This window comes from Bos mutus, chromosome 13 (assembly GCF_027580195.1).
Source record: "Bos mutus isolate GX-2022 chromosome 13, NWIPB_WYAK_1.1, whole genome shotgun sequence".
Classification (NCBI taxonomy): domain Eukaryota; kingdom Metazoa; phylum Chordata; class Mammalia; order Artiodactyla; family Bovidae; genus Bos; species Bos mutus.
Window position 1 is genome coordinate 61487314 of NC_091629.1, and position 16990 is coordinate 61504303.

General features: G+C 44.0%; 1 protein-coding gene across 4 annotated transcripts in view; it reads left to right on the forward strand.

Annotated features, from left to right (window-relative positions):
- SVIL (supervillin) overlaps window positions 1–16990 on the forward strand; it is a 255989-nt gene that overhangs the window by 48832 nt on the left and 190167 nt on the right. The gene's annotated exons all lie outside the window — the stretch shown is intronic.

The following is a 16990-nucleotide window of genomic DNA, read 5'->3' on the forward strand; positions in this document are numbered from 1 at the left end:
TTTCCTGGTGATCCAGTGGTTAAGAATCTGTCTTGCAGTGCCAGAGACACTGGTTTGATCCCTGGTCCTGGAAGATCTCACATGCCAGGGGGCAACTAGGCCCATCCACCACAGTTACTGAGCCCATGCTCAGGAGTCCTGGAGCCGCAACTACTCAGCCCACGTTTAGCAACCACTGAACCCCATGCACCTGAGCTCCGCAACAAGAGAAAAGCCACCATGATGAGAAGCCCGAGCACCCCAACCAGAGAGGAGCCCCTGCTTCTCTCCACAACTAGAGAAAGCCCATACACAGCAATGAGACCCCAGAACAGCCAAAAATAAACAAGTAAATAAATAAATATTTTTAAAGTTAATTAATTTGGTTGCACTGGATCTTCATTGCTGTGTGCAGGCTCTTATTTGTGGCAGGTGGGATCTAGTTTCCTGACCAGTTCCCTGCATTGGGTGCCCAGAATCTTAATCACTGGACCACCAAGGAAGTCCCCAGACAAAGCCTTTTTGCAATGTAAATGTGGTAAGGAATATTCATACTCTACAGTCTTGCTGGCATTCTTTTCTTTTAGCAAGGGTTAAATAAGGGGGATCTTCAAAGCCTTGGTGCTATATTATAGAGAGCTTTGAAGTTTTTATTAGCTTCCCTGGAATCACTGTTCCCTGGAAAGTTCACTAATGGAATACATAGTTTCTTACACAAATCCATTTCCTAGCTGTATAGAGTAAATTACCTAGTCAGTGGGGATTCCATGGCAAGATAAAGTTAATACCTAAACTGGTCCCGAGTCAGCTATTCCCATTGTAAAGCTTTTGCAGTCATAAGGTACAATGTTATTTGGGTTAAATTAACATTTCTGTATCTTAACTCACCTCTTGAACTTCCTGAAAGCAGCATAATATGCCTTTCCCAGCCAATCAGATGACAGCTCTTATATATGGAGCTAACCTCTTCCAGCTTAGTGGGCGGTGCCAGCCTGCACTCAGTGCCCCTTCTCATCTCTGCATCTCCACCTGTGTCACCACCCTGTCTGGAGCAGACTGTCTCTGCCTTCTTGGTGGTGGTGGCCTCCTATCAAGTTCTCTGCTGCTTCTTTCCCTCTTCCCCATCTACCTAAACCCCGAGGTCTATTTTCCTTGGAGCAGCTAGACTGATTCTTTAAATCAAGATCATTCGTGCCCTCCTGCAAACCCTACAGTGGCTTCTCGTACCTACAGTGGCTTCTCATACCTCCGAATCAAGTCCCAAGTCCTTCTTTGGCACAGGCCTGTGATCTGTGCTCAGCTTTCCCTGTCCTGCATTTCCTGCTGGCTTCCCAGGCAACTCCCTGTCCCTCCCTCTGCTCCAGCCACACAGGCCACCTTGCTTGTCATGCACCCATTCAAAACTTGAAACTTCACACTTCCCTGCTCCTGAACCCCCCTCCCTCCACATACCCTGCAGCTTTCTGGCCGGTTCTTCCAGGTTTCTGCTCAAAGAAAACCGCCTGAGACCCGACCACTTTATCTAAATGAAAAAACCCCATCCTCTTACCTGGCTTTTCCTTCCTTCCTTCTCTTACTAATGGACATTCAGCTTATTATTGATTGATTGCTTGGTTTAAATGTTCATTCATTTATTTATAGTTCATCTATCCCTCCCAAGAGAATGTAAACTCCATAAAGACAAGGACTTACAATGATATACATGTATCTTTCATGCCTCACATACATAGGCAATCAAGAGGTATCTGCTGGGTGTTGAATGAAGGAAAGAACCAGAGTCATTCACATTGTCTTTGGTTTGCATATATAGACCAAGTCACAGAGCAGTTTATGTTGTTCAAAATGCCAATGATGTTTTTTATTTTCCTGCCTTAATAAAGTTTTCAGTCCAATAGCCAGAGTTTATCTTAGATTTAGCTCTTGCCTAAAGATCTTAGCAGTGACCTTGGTCAGTCTCCAGTGTAGGGTTCAACATGTGAACACAGGTACCATATGGACATGAGGACCTGGACTTCCTGGTGATGTAATGGTTTTGTGGTGGCCATCCGTGTCCATGGACAGAGCTGCTGGAATCTTACTTGCCTTGTTAGTGATTAGCAGGCACGTATATAGCACAAGGAAAAAGAGCCAATAGGCATGTCTATTCTTAGTACAGTAGAGTTCCCATAATTATCTAAGCACTCAGAGGTTACTTTAAGAAATTTTGTAAGACTAATGGAGCTTTTTCTCCTACCAATGAGCTACTCATCATCTTCCTATAAATATTATATGAGAAGAAATCAGGGGTGGGAGTTAATAGAGGAAGTTGGATACATGGTCTGTAGAACCTTGTAGAAGATCCTAAGAGCCCCATTCCACGAGATAATTTTGTTGGCATAATTGCTTTGGGCTGCTTCTAAAGAGTCAGATGTATCAATGCGTAATTTACATTCAGTAAAATTCACTTTTTTAAAAAGCATATGGCTGTGCATTTTGATAAGTGCATACAGATACAGTTTTGTAACCACCATAATCAAAATATAAGTTTTCGTCCTTGCAAAATGTTCCTTGGAATGTGCTCCACTGTAATTGCTCAGCCCTGACCCCTGGAAATCACTGATGTGTTTTCTATCCTTATGGTTTTGCCTTTTCTATAATGCCCTGTAAATGGAATCATGCAGTCTGTCTCTGTTTGAGAGGCACCGATATGTTATTGGTAGTTTGTTCCTTATTACTGCAAAGTATTCCTGTGTGAATATAGTTTCTCTTCTCCCTTCAATTCTGTGTTCCAGTCTCTTCTACTTGGACTTTTAATTACCTTTTATGTAATATTTCAAACCTTCCCTGTTGCCTGAGTTCCTTTTTTCCTTCTCTGCACCAGTGCAGTGTCTGTACCCAGCAGTTCTAAGTACATATCTGTTTGGTTGATCCCTGGGGGCAGTGATGGCAATTGGGGTACTTCTGTGCATGTGTAGCAGGCTCATGTGGCATATGTACAAGGTGAGTGAGCCCTACCCCAGGGCTGAGGTAGAGATTCCTATTATTTCTCTCCTGGCAGCAAGGCATTACCTGCCAGACATAGAATATAAAGAAGGCTGAACACTGAAGAATTGATACTTTCAAACTGTGATGTTGGAGAAGACTCTTGAGAGTCCCTTGGACTGTACAGAGATCAAACCAGTCAATCCTAAAGGAAATCAACCCTGAATATTCATTGGAAGGACTGATGCTGAAGCTCCAATACTTTGGCCATCTGATGCGAAGAACTGACTCATTGGAAACAACTCTGATACTGGGAAAGATTGAAGGCAAGAGGAGAAGGGGACTACAGAGGATGAGATGGTTGGATGGCATCACCAACTCAATGGACATGAGTTTGAACAAATTCCAGGAGATTTGATGGACAGGGAAGGCTGGCTTGCTGCAAACCATGGGGTTGCAAAGAGTCAGACATGACTGAGTGACTGAACAGTGGGATATAAAACTGGATTTGAGCTGTCACAGCAGTGAAGATCCATCTTACCATGAGGGGGGAAGTCAGACCAAATCTGTGGTTTTTATAAGATATATAGATATAGCTTGGAGACACCAGCCGTGAAAAGTGCAGAATCTTGTCCAAAGGCTTTCCTATCTCTTAAAGCTTTTGCGTTGTTTTTTTAATCACTGGTAAGCTTGGCATAGTGGTTAAGAGAGAGAGATCTGGAGACAGACTCTGCTATTAACCACCTATGTGACCTTGGGAACCTTTCAACGCCCTAGTTTCTTCATCTGTAGAATGGGGATAAAAATAGCAGCGAGGAGTGATGATAAATGGTTGATTTGTACATGGTGCTTAGAACAGCACCTGGCAGATATTGAGCTGTACAGGACCATTAGTCACTGCTCTTACTGTTATTAACTAACTTTATCCCCGGTACTCATCTGAAAATGTGTACTTTACATGCATTTGTGACACTTTTCATGGATGTCAGCTTCTAGATACCTGTTCAAAGAAAGATTATGATTCAGTTAATGGGGGTTTGGGAATAAGATAAAATAGGAGTTTGGGATTAGCAGATACACACTACTATATATAAAAGCAATAAACAACAAGGACCTACTGTGTAGCACAGGGAATTATATTCAATATCTTGTAATAACCTGTAATAGAAAAGAATCTGCAAAAGAAAATATATATACATACACATATATATGTAAATTGTGAAAATTTATAATACACATGCATACACACATATATATGTGTGTGTGTATGTATCAGATTGGATCAGTCGCTCAGTCGTGTCCGACTCTTTGCGACCCCACGAATCGCAGCATGCCAGGCCTCCCTGTCCATCACCAACTCCCGGAGTTCACTCAGACTCACATCCATTGAGTAAGTGATGCCATCCAGCCATCTCATCCTCTGTCGTCCCCTTCTCCTCCTGCCCCCAATCCCTCCCAGCATCAGAGTCTTTTCCAATGAGTCAACTCTTTGCATGAGGTGGCCAAAGTACTGGAGTTTCAGCTTTAGCATCATTCCTTCCAAAGAAATCCCAGGGCTGATCTCCTTCAGAATGGACTGGTTGGATCTCCTTGCAGTCCAAGGGACTCTCAAGAGTCTTCTCCAACACCACAGTTCAAAAGCATCAATTCTTTGGCGCTCAGCCTTCTTCACAGTCCAACTCTCATATCCATATGTGACCATAGGAAAAACCATAGCCTTGACTAGATGAACCTTTGTTGGCAAAGTAATGTCTCTGCTTTTGAATATGCTGTCTAGGTTGGTCATAACTTTCCTTCCAAGGAGTAAGCATCTTTTAATTTCATGGCTGCAGTCACCATCTGCAGTGATTTTGGAGCCCAGAAAAATAAAGTCTGACACTGTTTCCATTGTTTCCCCATCTATTTCCCATGAAGTGATGGGACCGGATGCCATGATCTTCGTTTTCTGAATGTTGAGCTTTAAGCCAACTTTTTCACTCTCCACTTTCACCTTCATCAAGAGGCTTTGTAGTTCCTCTTCACTTTCTGCCATAAGGGTGGTGTCATCTGCATATCTGAGGTTATTGATATTTCTCCCGGCAATCTTGATTCCAGCTTGTGCTTCTTCCAGCCCAGCGTTTCTCGTGATGTACTCTGCATATAAGTTAAATAAGTAGGGTGACAATATACAGCCTTGATGTACTCCTTTTCCTATTTGGAACCAGTCTGTTGTTCCATGTCCAGTTCTAACTGTTGCGTCCTGACCTGCATACAGATTTCTCAAGAGGCAGGTCAGGTGTGTATGTATATATGTGTATGTGTGTGTATACACACATATATATATATTCTAACACAACTCTGTGGGCTTCCCAGGTGGTGCAGAGGTAAAGAATCCACCTGCCAATGTAGGAGACTCAGGTTTGATCCCTGGGTCGGGAAGATCCCCTAGAGTAGGAAATGGCAACCCACTCCAGTATTCTTGCCTGGAAAACTCCATGGACAGAGGAGCCTGGCAGGCTATAGTCCACGGACTCTCGAAGAGTTGGATGCGACTAAGCACACACAACTAACAGCAACTAACACAAATATGTAAATTAAAAGAAAAAAAAAAAGCAGTTAACAGTGAGCAAGAGAGTTTGTGGCATTACCTGGGGTAATGTCTAGTGGCCAATCATCCCCAGAGGTGTGTATTTATCCTCAGTATGTTGACTTGGGTCATGTTTAGTGACCTCAGTTCTCTGGTATCACTTGCTTATTTCTCCTACTTTTGGAAGCTTGGGGTGGGGGGAGGTGTGACTTCTGAGTGTTGCTGTTCCCTCCATCAGAATGTCCCTGCGTCCTACATGTGAAGGAACACCAATCTACCAGTTTGTTCACTAACTCAGGGCTGGAAGTTTGGGCACAAGATTTTCAGTCATTTCTCTCTCTCTTCCTAATTACTTTACTGCCATCTACTACAATGATGGTTTCTTCTAGCACTACTTAGAAACTTTTTCCTGATGTTGCTTTATCAGGCCACCTCTCTGTATTTTAAAGCAGGTGTTCAGTAAGTTGCCTCTGTGTTTGGGGCAACCACTTCAAGGCTACAGCAGCTGGTCCCAAGGACCAGTGGGTGAGCACACAGCTGGCAAGCAGACCCAGCCAGCCTGCCCACACCAGCACCCCCCTCAACGCCCCCCTTTAACACAGCTCTGCTTCTCTCTTGCCCTTCAGAAATACCACAAAGGCTGGAGGAATTCACAGGCAGACCTCGCTTTATTGCATTTCACAGATACTGTGCTTTTTACAAACCAAAGGTTTGTGGCAACCCTGTGTTAAGCAAGTCTATGGGTGCCTTTGTTTCCAACAGCATTTGCTCACTTCCTGTCTCTGTCACGTTTGGTAATTCCCACAATATTTCAGACGTTTTCGTTATTCTATTCGTTATGGTGATCTGTGATCAGTGGTCTTAGGTGTTACTCCTGTGACGAGCTGAAGGCTCAAATGATGGTTAACATTTTTTAGCAAGAAAGTATTTTTTAGTTAAAGTATGTACACTTTTTTCAACCTAATGCTATTGCACACTTTATAGACTAGAGTGTAATGTAAATATAACTTTTACGTGGACTGGGAAAGCAAAACCTCGTGTAGCTCACTGTATTGTAATGTTCGCTGTGTTACAGTGGGCTGTGTGTTGTTCTGAGCATCGTCTTCAGGCTGAATCATGGCTCACAGGTGCACTACTCTGAATGCCGCTAAGTGCTGTGACTTAGAAGATAAAGACCTGTGAGACACGCTGCTAAATTCACAGCAGCCTTTCACCATCACTTACTATACACAACTGCTGGTGTGGGGCGGATCAGAGGCAATATTGGTGTTGTAAAGGGTTGGTGTTGCTCATACTTGAAGCTCTTGAGACCCATGTCTGTAGCAGACACCCAGGAGGTAAGAGAGAGGAGGAGAGGGTGGCCCGGGGTCCACCAGGGCCCATTGCCTCCTTACCTACCATGAGAGCTGATGGGCACATATGCCCAATGGTGTACATCAGCCCCTAGTGTCTATTTTTCTTATCAAATACTATTTGTTTTTATATTGTTCATTTAGGAAAAAAAAGAGTAAGGCCTATCATAGTCATCTTACTTTCATGAAAACATGCACATGTAAAGCAAAGACTGATAGAAAGTATCTGCCCTCACTAGTTGGTGAATCTCAAAGGTCTGTGGCATCCAGGAGACTGAAGAGGGGTCATGACATGGTGGTTGCTTAGAACCCACTGCTGTGCTGGGGAGACCCCACGTGCCTTCCACAGAGCCTGTGATCCCAGAAAGGGTCTTAGCTCTGTTTTTGCTGTGGCAGCTGCACATCTAGGGTCCCTCCTCTAGCTGCCTGGAAAGGGTGCTCATGTCGGGGTTTCAGGTGTGTTCAGGTTTAAGGGCACTTGGAGAATGTCAGACCTTTTGCGGTACACTTTGGAATGTTGAAATGTTGCATCCTGTTTTGCAACTTGGCATATTGTATGTTTTGTCATTATACTTACAAACATAGATATGTATGTGTATGTGATATATGTGTGTATATTTATACATGTGTATATATATCCATCTATACATGTGTGTATGTGTGTGTTTGTTTCATTCAGAAATATTAAGGTGGCTCTTACTATATGTCTTAAGGCCGTTGTAACAGAATTCCATAGACTAAGTGCCTTAAACAACAAACCATTTATTTCTCATAGTTCTAGAGGCGTTGAAGTCCAAGATCTAGTAGCCAGCAGATTGAGTTCCAAGTGAGGGCTCCCTTCCTGGTTTGCAGACAGACACCTTCTTGCTATGTTCTCACATGGAGAGGAGCAGAGAGAGAAAGGGTCTCCCTGTCTTTTCTGTAAGGACACAGATACCATCATGAGGGTCCCACCTTCATAACCTAATCACCCCAAAGGCCCCACCTCCAAATACCATCGCATTGGAGATTAGCATTTCAACAGATTGATTTTGGTGAACACATAGCTCTGTATTTGGATGCTGTGTGTGTGTATGTGTGTGTGTTCAGTTATGTCCAACTGTTTATCATACTCATGAGCACATATATCTATCAAACAGCAAGCTGAGTTTTTTTTTCAGAGTTTGTTTGCACATTTTGTGGTTGCTCTTAGGCAAGTAGTAGGAGACACTAAAGAATTTGAAAAAAATTATATACGAGAGAACTTAAAATTGAGAATTGGCCCATTAACTTAATGTTTCTACTTGCAGTTGTGGGCGATATGTACATCTTTTGAATTGTGAGGCAGAACACCTCCCAGGATTTTATAGGAGCCTATTTGGAAATGCACGAGGACTGGGCCTTTTAGGAACCTGTGCTGTAGTGAGATACATGGGAAGCCCACTGGTGGCAGCGGAAAGCCCACAAAGTGGGAAGGTGTCCCCAAGGGCAGAGGGGAGGTGGCCTTTCTGGGTGTCACTAGGGAGGGTTGTGTGCTTATTTTAGCTCGCTCTCCTTCATGTGTCCCCACGTCAGCTGCTATTTTGACTGTGGACATCTTCCTGCAGCTGGTTGTGTGCTGGCTGCCAGACGCCCTCCCAGGAGAGCGAGCTGCCCTGTGCTCACTGGTTCCCATCCGTCAATCCACATCCATTCGAGCAATGAACTGTGGCTGTGAAATGCTACAAACATACAGGATTAAAGGCCTCTTGTAACAACGCTCAGTCCATTTTCGAGAAAAAAAATACAACATTCTCTTGGTTAAGAGAAGTAGAGGGAAAAAGGTTGGCACATTCAAATTGTACCTCAAAATGCGTTTAATATAGCCTCATTTAGTGAAAGCAACCAACATTTACTTAGTCCAAAAAAATCCAGTATTTAGGAAAATACTCAGTGCTCTATGGATGTTATCCTAATGTGTAAATATACTACAAGCATAATGGTTCAGGATCACAAAATCTCTGATAAATTACTTGACACATAAAATGGACCATTGTTGGCACTCTAAAAATGGTCTATGATTTATTCTTTATGCAAGCTTTCTGTACCCTGCCTCACCTCCATATTACAATGAAGCCAGGCAGCCTTGATGTCCTGAGAGTGGTCCCATGCGCTTTCTAAAGGTGGTGGGGGTGCCGGTGGTCTCTGAAGGAAGTCCCTCCCGCTCAGCATCTTTGCGGCCCCACCTCCCTCCTGTGGCACCTCCCCTTGTTGTCATTTCTCCCCTGCCTCCAACCTCAGCTTCTGCACATGCCACTGCGGTCACTTACTAATGGTTTTTCCATCAACTTGTGAGCTCCTGAAATTGATGCTAACAGAATGTCACCTTGGCTTGGCCACCGGTATCTGGAGGCTGATGAAATGGAGCTGTCCCCACACTGTCACAGACCCACAGAGATGTATGTCAGTTATCATGGGGCCTGTCAGTAGATACCTTCTATTAATAGGAATGTGATTTTGCTGACTTGGAGATGGTTTTTTTATTTTTTATATTTTAAAATTTTTATTTTTAAATTTTTTGGCCATGCTGGGTCTTGGTGAACACGGGCTTGTCCAGTTGTGACGTGGCATGTGGGATCTTAGTTCCCTGACCAGAAGTTGAACCCGTGTCCTCTGCATTGGAAGGAGGGTTCTTAACCACTGGACCGCCAGGGAAGTCCTAAGATACTTATTTTTTATAAATGTTCAAATAAGTAAAATGATTATTTTAAAGTTATTACCATTACTACTATTGCTGTAGCTAATCTAACCCATGATGGTTGAGAATGACACATAAAGGTCATGGTGGTTTCGTCACTACGTCATATCCAACTCTTTTCGACCCCACAGACTGTAGCCTGCCAGGCTCCTCTGTCCATGGGATTTCCCAGGGAAGCATACTGGAGTGGGTTGCCATTTTTTTCTCCAGGGGATCTTCCCAACCCAGGGAGTGATCCTGTGTGGCAGGCAGATTCTTTACCACTGAGCCACCAGGGAAGCCCCCTGAACCATAGTAGTTGTTTGTAATCAGGTCTTTAGCATGAACTGAGCAAGAAAGGTCCCTAAGACAGGAGGGCAGCAGCCAGGGGAGCCTCACAGGAGGTGGGGGCCTCTGAACTGAATTCAGGAAAGTGTCTTGAGGTTTGTTTGGTTGCTGGGGTGGAGGTAGGGGAGGAAGTACCCAGTGCTCTGGGAAAATGTCAAGATCCTCCTTTCCCTGCTCTCAGCATCCAGGGAGAGAAAGAGTAAGTAGCCAGAGAGAAAGTTGGATCTGGGGAAGCCTCATCTCTCGGGTCTGTAAGGGGGACTCTTGGATGCCCAGTGAGGGGCAAGGCTCTGCTAAATGCCCTGGACCCAGAGGCACCTGACTCTGTGCTCCTTAGGTAGGCACCACTGGCCCTCCATGTCCACGGGTTCTGCATCCCTGGATTCAACCAACTGCAGATCAAAGATATTGGGGAAAAGAAATTCCAGAAAGTTCTAAAAAGCAAAACTTGAATTTGGTGCATACTGGCAACTATTTACAAAGCATTTACATTTTATTAGGTATTATAAATCTTCTAGAAAGGATTTAAAATATATGAGAGGATATGCATAGATTATATTTAAATGCTAAACCAAACTTTTCTGTTTTCTAAATTAAAAAATTTTAATTGCAGTATAGTTGATTTACAAGGTTGTGCTAATTTCTGCTGTATAGCAGAGTGATTCAGATATACATATATACATTCTTTTTTAGATATTCTTTTCCATTATGGCTTATCATAGAATATTGAATATGGCTCTCTGTGTTGTACAGAAGGACCTTGTTGTTTATCCATTCTATAAGTAATAGCCTACATCTGCTAACCCCAACTTCCCACTCCATCCCTTCCCTAACCTCCCTCTTGGCAACTACCACTTTGTTCCCTATGTCTGAGACTGTTTCTATTTCCTAGATAAGTTCTTTGGGCTATATTCTAGGTTTCACATATAAGTAATATATAGTATTTCTCTTTGTCTGATGTACTTCACTTAGTATGATGAACTGTAGGTTCATCCATGTTACTGCAAATGGCATTACTTCATTCTTTTTTATGGTTGAGTAGTATTCTATTGTATGTATGTACCACATCTATTACCACACTACGTTCTATAAGGCATTTGAACATCCATGGGTATTGTTATCCAAGGGGATCAGAACCAATCCCCTTCAAATACCAAAGGATGACTGTAACATGTGACCACAACCCACTGAAATATCCCTTTCCTATGGGCACCTCCACTGTACCTCTTGTTAAACCCAAGTCTTTTGAAGCCTTCAGATAAAAGTCTGCCTTTCTCTGCCATAGTCTCCCCTCCAGTTGCAACTGGTCTAGAATTACTGACAAAATCTTGTCAGAGTTTTTGCATAGAGATAATCATCTGCAAGTTCAGTGACAGTTTATTTTCCACCAGTAAGAAATGCTTTAGAAGGATGGAAAGAGTGTTGGAGAGACTGGACAAGCCCCCTGGGTCTGACCTTGAGTTTGGGTGCCTCTTCCTGCTGCAATGAAACCGTATTGATTTTCCCAGTGTCCCCTTCTCCTTTGAAATTCTTTCTGCTTTTATATAGGCTTGACTAGTTTAATTAAACTTCAACGTGTCACTTAGTCTGGATCCTGGCCTGACTGTGGATTTGCTCTTTTTTTTTCCCCAAGTTATCATGAGTGCATTGAAACCGATATATTGTTTTGTTTTCCTCCTGATGCTATATTCTGAAGTTTTATTATCTTGTGACTGAGGTTTTCCCTTTGTCTTTGGACAAACCAGATTCTGAGATTGAAAGCATCTCAGGTACAGGCCCTTCAGTCTCCTTCTTGGTCCTTGGGCTCACCATCTCCACTGGAAGTTTACTTCTTTCTTGCACCCTGATGTGGAGACCCAAGGGGGTCCCTCTGTACATGCACGTTTGAGAACCCTGGCTCTAGAGGGTCCCAGAAGATGTGGACCATGGACAGAGGGACGAGGTTGTCCTCTCCTGCCCTTGCCTCTTGGCTTCTTTTGGTTTTCTTGGCCTTGTTTTCTTTTTGAAATGTTTTTGTTTTCCTTTCTTTGTAGGGTCTCCTTCCTAAAGCAGGTCCTTCCTCCCTAGTGTAGTCCATAGAGGAGGAGGCTCAGGAGATGAGAGGCTTTTGTTGGTCTAGCCCAGTTCCCAAGGCTCCAGGGCTTTTTAGTAATAAACAGATTTGTGGGGGAGGAAGGAAGGAAAATTTTTTTTGGCGGGGGGAGCACAAAAAACAGCCCTCTAAAACCCAGGGGTTGGGCTGTGTTTACCACAGCCGTCTTTGTGGCCTCAGATCAAGAGTTCACGGCTGTCTGAAACTCCCCAGCAGGGGTGACAGTGTTTCTTGCTTTGTGGGAACTTCGCATGGTAGAGGCCCCTTTGCCCCCTCGTCCCCACAAGGCTCATTTCCTTGTAAGTTGCCTCTGCCGGGGCTTCTGCAGATAAACTCCATTCTCCCTACATGAGAGGGAGGCTCTGACACCAAGCCTCCCAACATGCTTCCAGAGACTGGATCCTGACACCAGCTGTGTCCTTTAGGATGCTGGCGTGTCGTTGGCTGCTGTCCAGTTCAGGGCCGCCTGTGCTTGAGGGAACCGTTTTCCAAGATGATGCTTTCAAAAAGTGATACAAGGGCGGCGTCCCTGGGGGCCCAGTGATAAAAAGTCCACAGGCCAAGGCAGGAGACACAGGACTGATCCCTGATCTGGGAGGATGCCACATGCCTCGAAGCAGCTAAGCCCATGAGCCATAACTGCTGAGCCTGTGCTCTGGAGCCTGGGAGCCCACATGTCGCAACTGCCAGAGCCCATGGACCCTGGATTCTGTGCTCCACAGTGAGAGAAGCAACCATGATAAGAAGCCCACACACCACAACTGGAGAGTAGCTCCTGCTTGCTGCAACAAAGACCCAGCATAGCCACTTAAAAAAAGAAAGATGACACAAGCAAGCACTGCCTGGACATGAGGAGAATAGAGGAAGAGGCGCCTATTTCACCCTGAAAATCACAGGCTTCCCAAAGGCCCTCTGTCTGAACCACTAACGAACGAGCCATTAGCCAGCTAACAGACCTAGGGCTTTCCTCTCCGGCCCTGCTTGTTTCTGGGACCCTTCTCGCAGGCTGAGTCATCGGAATGCCACATGGGCAGCCAGCCTTTTGAGGGTGAGGAAGTGTATTTCCAGGCAAGTCATCCTGTACACTAATAACTAGCAACAAGGAGAACCACCCAGGAAAGTGTAGCTTCCCTCTGTCCTACTCTGTTGCTTTTCCAGTGCGGGTGGGGTTTTCCCTCTTTCCCCAGCCTTTGAAGGAAAATGAATGTTGAAGAATTTCTCTGCATGCAGTCAATGGCACAGACCAAGTTCTAGGCAGTCCCTCAGTCCAGATGCCTGAGATGCGTTACCCTGGTCTCAGCTTCTTCACCAGACTCCCTCTTTCTCTAAGGACCTGGGCCTTAGTCAGTTCCCTCTGGTTGCACATGTTTGACTTTTTCATAAGTTCCAACCCATCCTCCTCTGTCTTCCTTTGTTACAAGGCTTCTGTCCCGGAGCCCCCTTATTTGGGTCTGTTGTAAATGTGTGTTGTAAAAAGGACTCATGTTTACTCAAGATCGCTCTGCCTTTTTTTTTCCTAGAAAGGAAAGTTGCTGTCATCAGAAAAGCCAGCAACCTGGGGCAAAGGTAGAGTCAGGTCCTTAGGCCAACTCTGGAGATTCTGCTCAGCCATGACAGTTTTAAAGGGCGAAAGGGGAAAGAATCTCAATGACTCATCCAAAAGGAGGGTGGGCTCTGTGTCCTTCTCCACTGTGCCACTGTGTGCACACTGGCTGTGTGTTACTACACTACCCAAGTGATCTGCCTGCAGCCTTGCTAAGGGAGCTGTTGGAGCTAGAGAGCTAATCATTTCTTAACTACTTAATTTTAATGCTTATGCTTTAGTCTAGGAAAAAGAATCAACAGGTTAGACAAGGCAGGCGTGGGGTAACTCAGTGGTAAAGAATCTGCTTGCCAGTGCAGGTGTTGTGGGTTTGATCCCTGGTCTAGGAATATCCCCTGGAGTAGGAAATGGCAACCCACTCCAGTATTCTTGCCTGGAGAATCCCATGGACAGAGGAGCCTGGCAGGCTACAGTCTATGAGGTTGCTAAGAGTCTGACATGATTGAGCACACATGTGAGGGGCCTATTCAGGAAAGCATAAGTCAGGAGTTACGTTAGCTTGCCTGGTGATCTCATTCCTATAATTAGATTCTTTTAAGGTGAGAGGGGAACGGAAATGGGCCAACAGGAAAGGGGCAAAAGAGCCGCTTTCACAACCTGCCTCAAACCAGAATTCTTGGACCATGCTCTCCGGCAGGTGGCCTGTGGGCCCTGCTCTCTGCTCAGGTTCTTGTCTGTGGGAGTGGTGTCCATGCCTTCTGGATTTAGGGCACCAGATTAGGGGAGCACTTATAGAGACAGGTGTCCTGAATAAAGTGGCACTGGCAAGCATGCTTCCTCTTGACACAGCGGTTCCAGGTGAATCTGTACAGGTAGAAAATAAGCTACGGGCTTCTCAGCTGATGTTGACAGAGCAGTGGGCATTCTTCTTCTGGGGGCTGAACTGCCCATGTAACCTGTCCTCGGGACCTAGTTTTTCCTTATGGTGCTTGGTGTTCATGCAGACATTGAGAAGCTCCATCCTGGGCCAGGCTACCTGGATGGCAGCCGCCCATACCAGAAGGCACCGCAGCTGCGTTGTCTTCCAGGCCATGCTTGTGCCTGAGAGAAGAGTTGTGGTCAGAGGAGCAAGGAATGTGAGAATGCGGGAGGAGACAGCTCGGCTTTTGGACCAAATGTCAGATTTCATCATGAGAGAAAAATCAGAGCTTTGCACATAGAAACAGTTTTATTCACCAAGTTTAAGATAGAGGAGGAAGATGTATTTTTGTCTTGTTTTTGCTTTTCTTTTTAAAAAGTTTTATTTATTTTATTGAAGAATAGTTGATTTGCAAGGTTGTAGTAGTTTCAGGTATACGGCCAAGTTGTTCATATACATGTGTATATATATGTGTGTGTGTGTGTGTGTGTGTATACACGTATGCATGTATATGTATTCTTTTTCAAATTCTTTTCCCTTATAAGTTATTACCAGATACTGAGAATAGTTCCCTGTGCCATACAGTTAGGTGGTCTTGATTATCTATTTTATGTATAGTGGTGTGTATATGTTAATCCCAAGCTCCTAATTTATCCCTCCCCCCAACCTTTCACCTTTGATAACCATAAGTTTGTTTTCAACATCTATGGGTATATTGTAAACAAGTTCACCAGCATCATTTTTTAGATTCTACATGTAAGTGTTATCATATGGTATTTGTCTTCCACTTTATAACTGAGTTCACTTAGTATGATAATCTCTAGGTCCATCCATGTTTTAGCGTACTGTGGGTTAGCAAGCAGGGGTGGTAGGAGCACAGATAAAGGTTAAGTTGTGAACTCTCCCCCCCAAAAAAGAGTAGAAATTTATGCTTGTGAGACACAAGTGACCAGTGCTAAGTTATATGAAAGATCGTGGAAGTACTGATATAATGCAAAAGACTTCAGCCTCGAAGGAAGTGGGTCTCAGAGGAAAACACTTAGGTAGATGGGAGAATGCACGTTATTCTAAGTACAGTGTGGAGAAGGCAAGGTGACAGGACAAGGAGGGAAGCCAACTAGCCAGATAGACAAGGTTATGCGAGAAGTAAAGAGGAATGGGTAAGATGAATTCTTGGAAACTGCAAACAGTTTGGCCCTTAAAGGGCTTCAGGGTAGGAGCAGCATGTTTGAAAAGATTAGTCAGGTAGTATTAATGACTTTTAAAAAGAAAAGAATGAAAAAACATGAAGGTTTGGTGCTACATAGAAAGTTAGTGCAGGAACCCACTGATAAAAGAGATGGAACAGAAAGAAGTGGAAAGGAGAATGGCATTGAAACATGTATAATATAATATATGAAACGAGTCGCCAGTCCAGGTTCGATGCACGATACTGGATGCTTGGGGCTGGTGCAGTGGGACGACCCAGAGGGATGGTATGAGGAGGGAGGAGGGTTCAGGATGGGGAACACATGTATACCTGTGGTGGATTCATTTCGATATATGGCAAAACCAATACAATATTGTAAAGTTAAAAAATAAAATTAAAGAAAAAAAGAGAGAAAAGGATCCTACCTCAGAGAAACACAAGTTTCTGAAGAGAGAGGACAAAGACAAAGAGAAGTAGTTTAATGGTTAAAAGAAAAAATTTGTTGTAGTTTGGATTCTAATCTGGCTTTGGCATTTAAAACCAGATGAATTATGTTGGGCCAGCTATTTCGCATCTCTCTGCCTAGATTCCTTGTCTGCAAAATGGGGATAAGAATAGTATCATGCAAGGTAATTGTGAAGGACTTTTAAAGTGCTTTACATGTATTAGGGCTTTACCAACCTGATAGCTCGGTTGGTAAAGAATCTGCCTGCAATGCAGGAGACCCTGGTTTGATCCCTGGGTTGGGAAGATCCCCTGGGGAAGGGAAAGGCTACCCACTCCAGTATTCTGGCCTGGAGAATTCCACAGACTGTATAGCCCATGGGGTCACAAAGAGTCGGGTACTGCTTAGCGACTTTACTCACTTTACCATCCATGTTGCTGCCACGTGTCATTATTTCATTCTTTTTATAGCTGAGTAGTGTTCCACTGTATATTACCACATCTTCTTTATCCGTTCATCTGTCAATGGACGCTTAGGTTGTTTCTATGTCCTGACTATCATAAATAGTGCTGCTATGAACATCAGGATTCACGTATCTTTTCCAATTAGAGTTTTCTCCAGATATATGCCCAGGAGTGGCATCACTGGATTGTATGGTAGCTCTCTAAAGAATGTATTTTTAATTGAGTATTTTTAATAAGAGCTTTAAAAAGATACTCTAACCACTGCCTATAATTTGTAATCACCACTGTAGATGAATAATTGAAAGGAGAAAAGCTCTTTAGAAGCAGAAAATGAATCACAGCCGTGTACTTTGCCTTGCTCATACATGTGGTTCTTAGGTTGTTGGCTGTTTTCTTTCTTAGATTTCAGAGTAGAAACTTTTCTTGCTCCTTTTGCA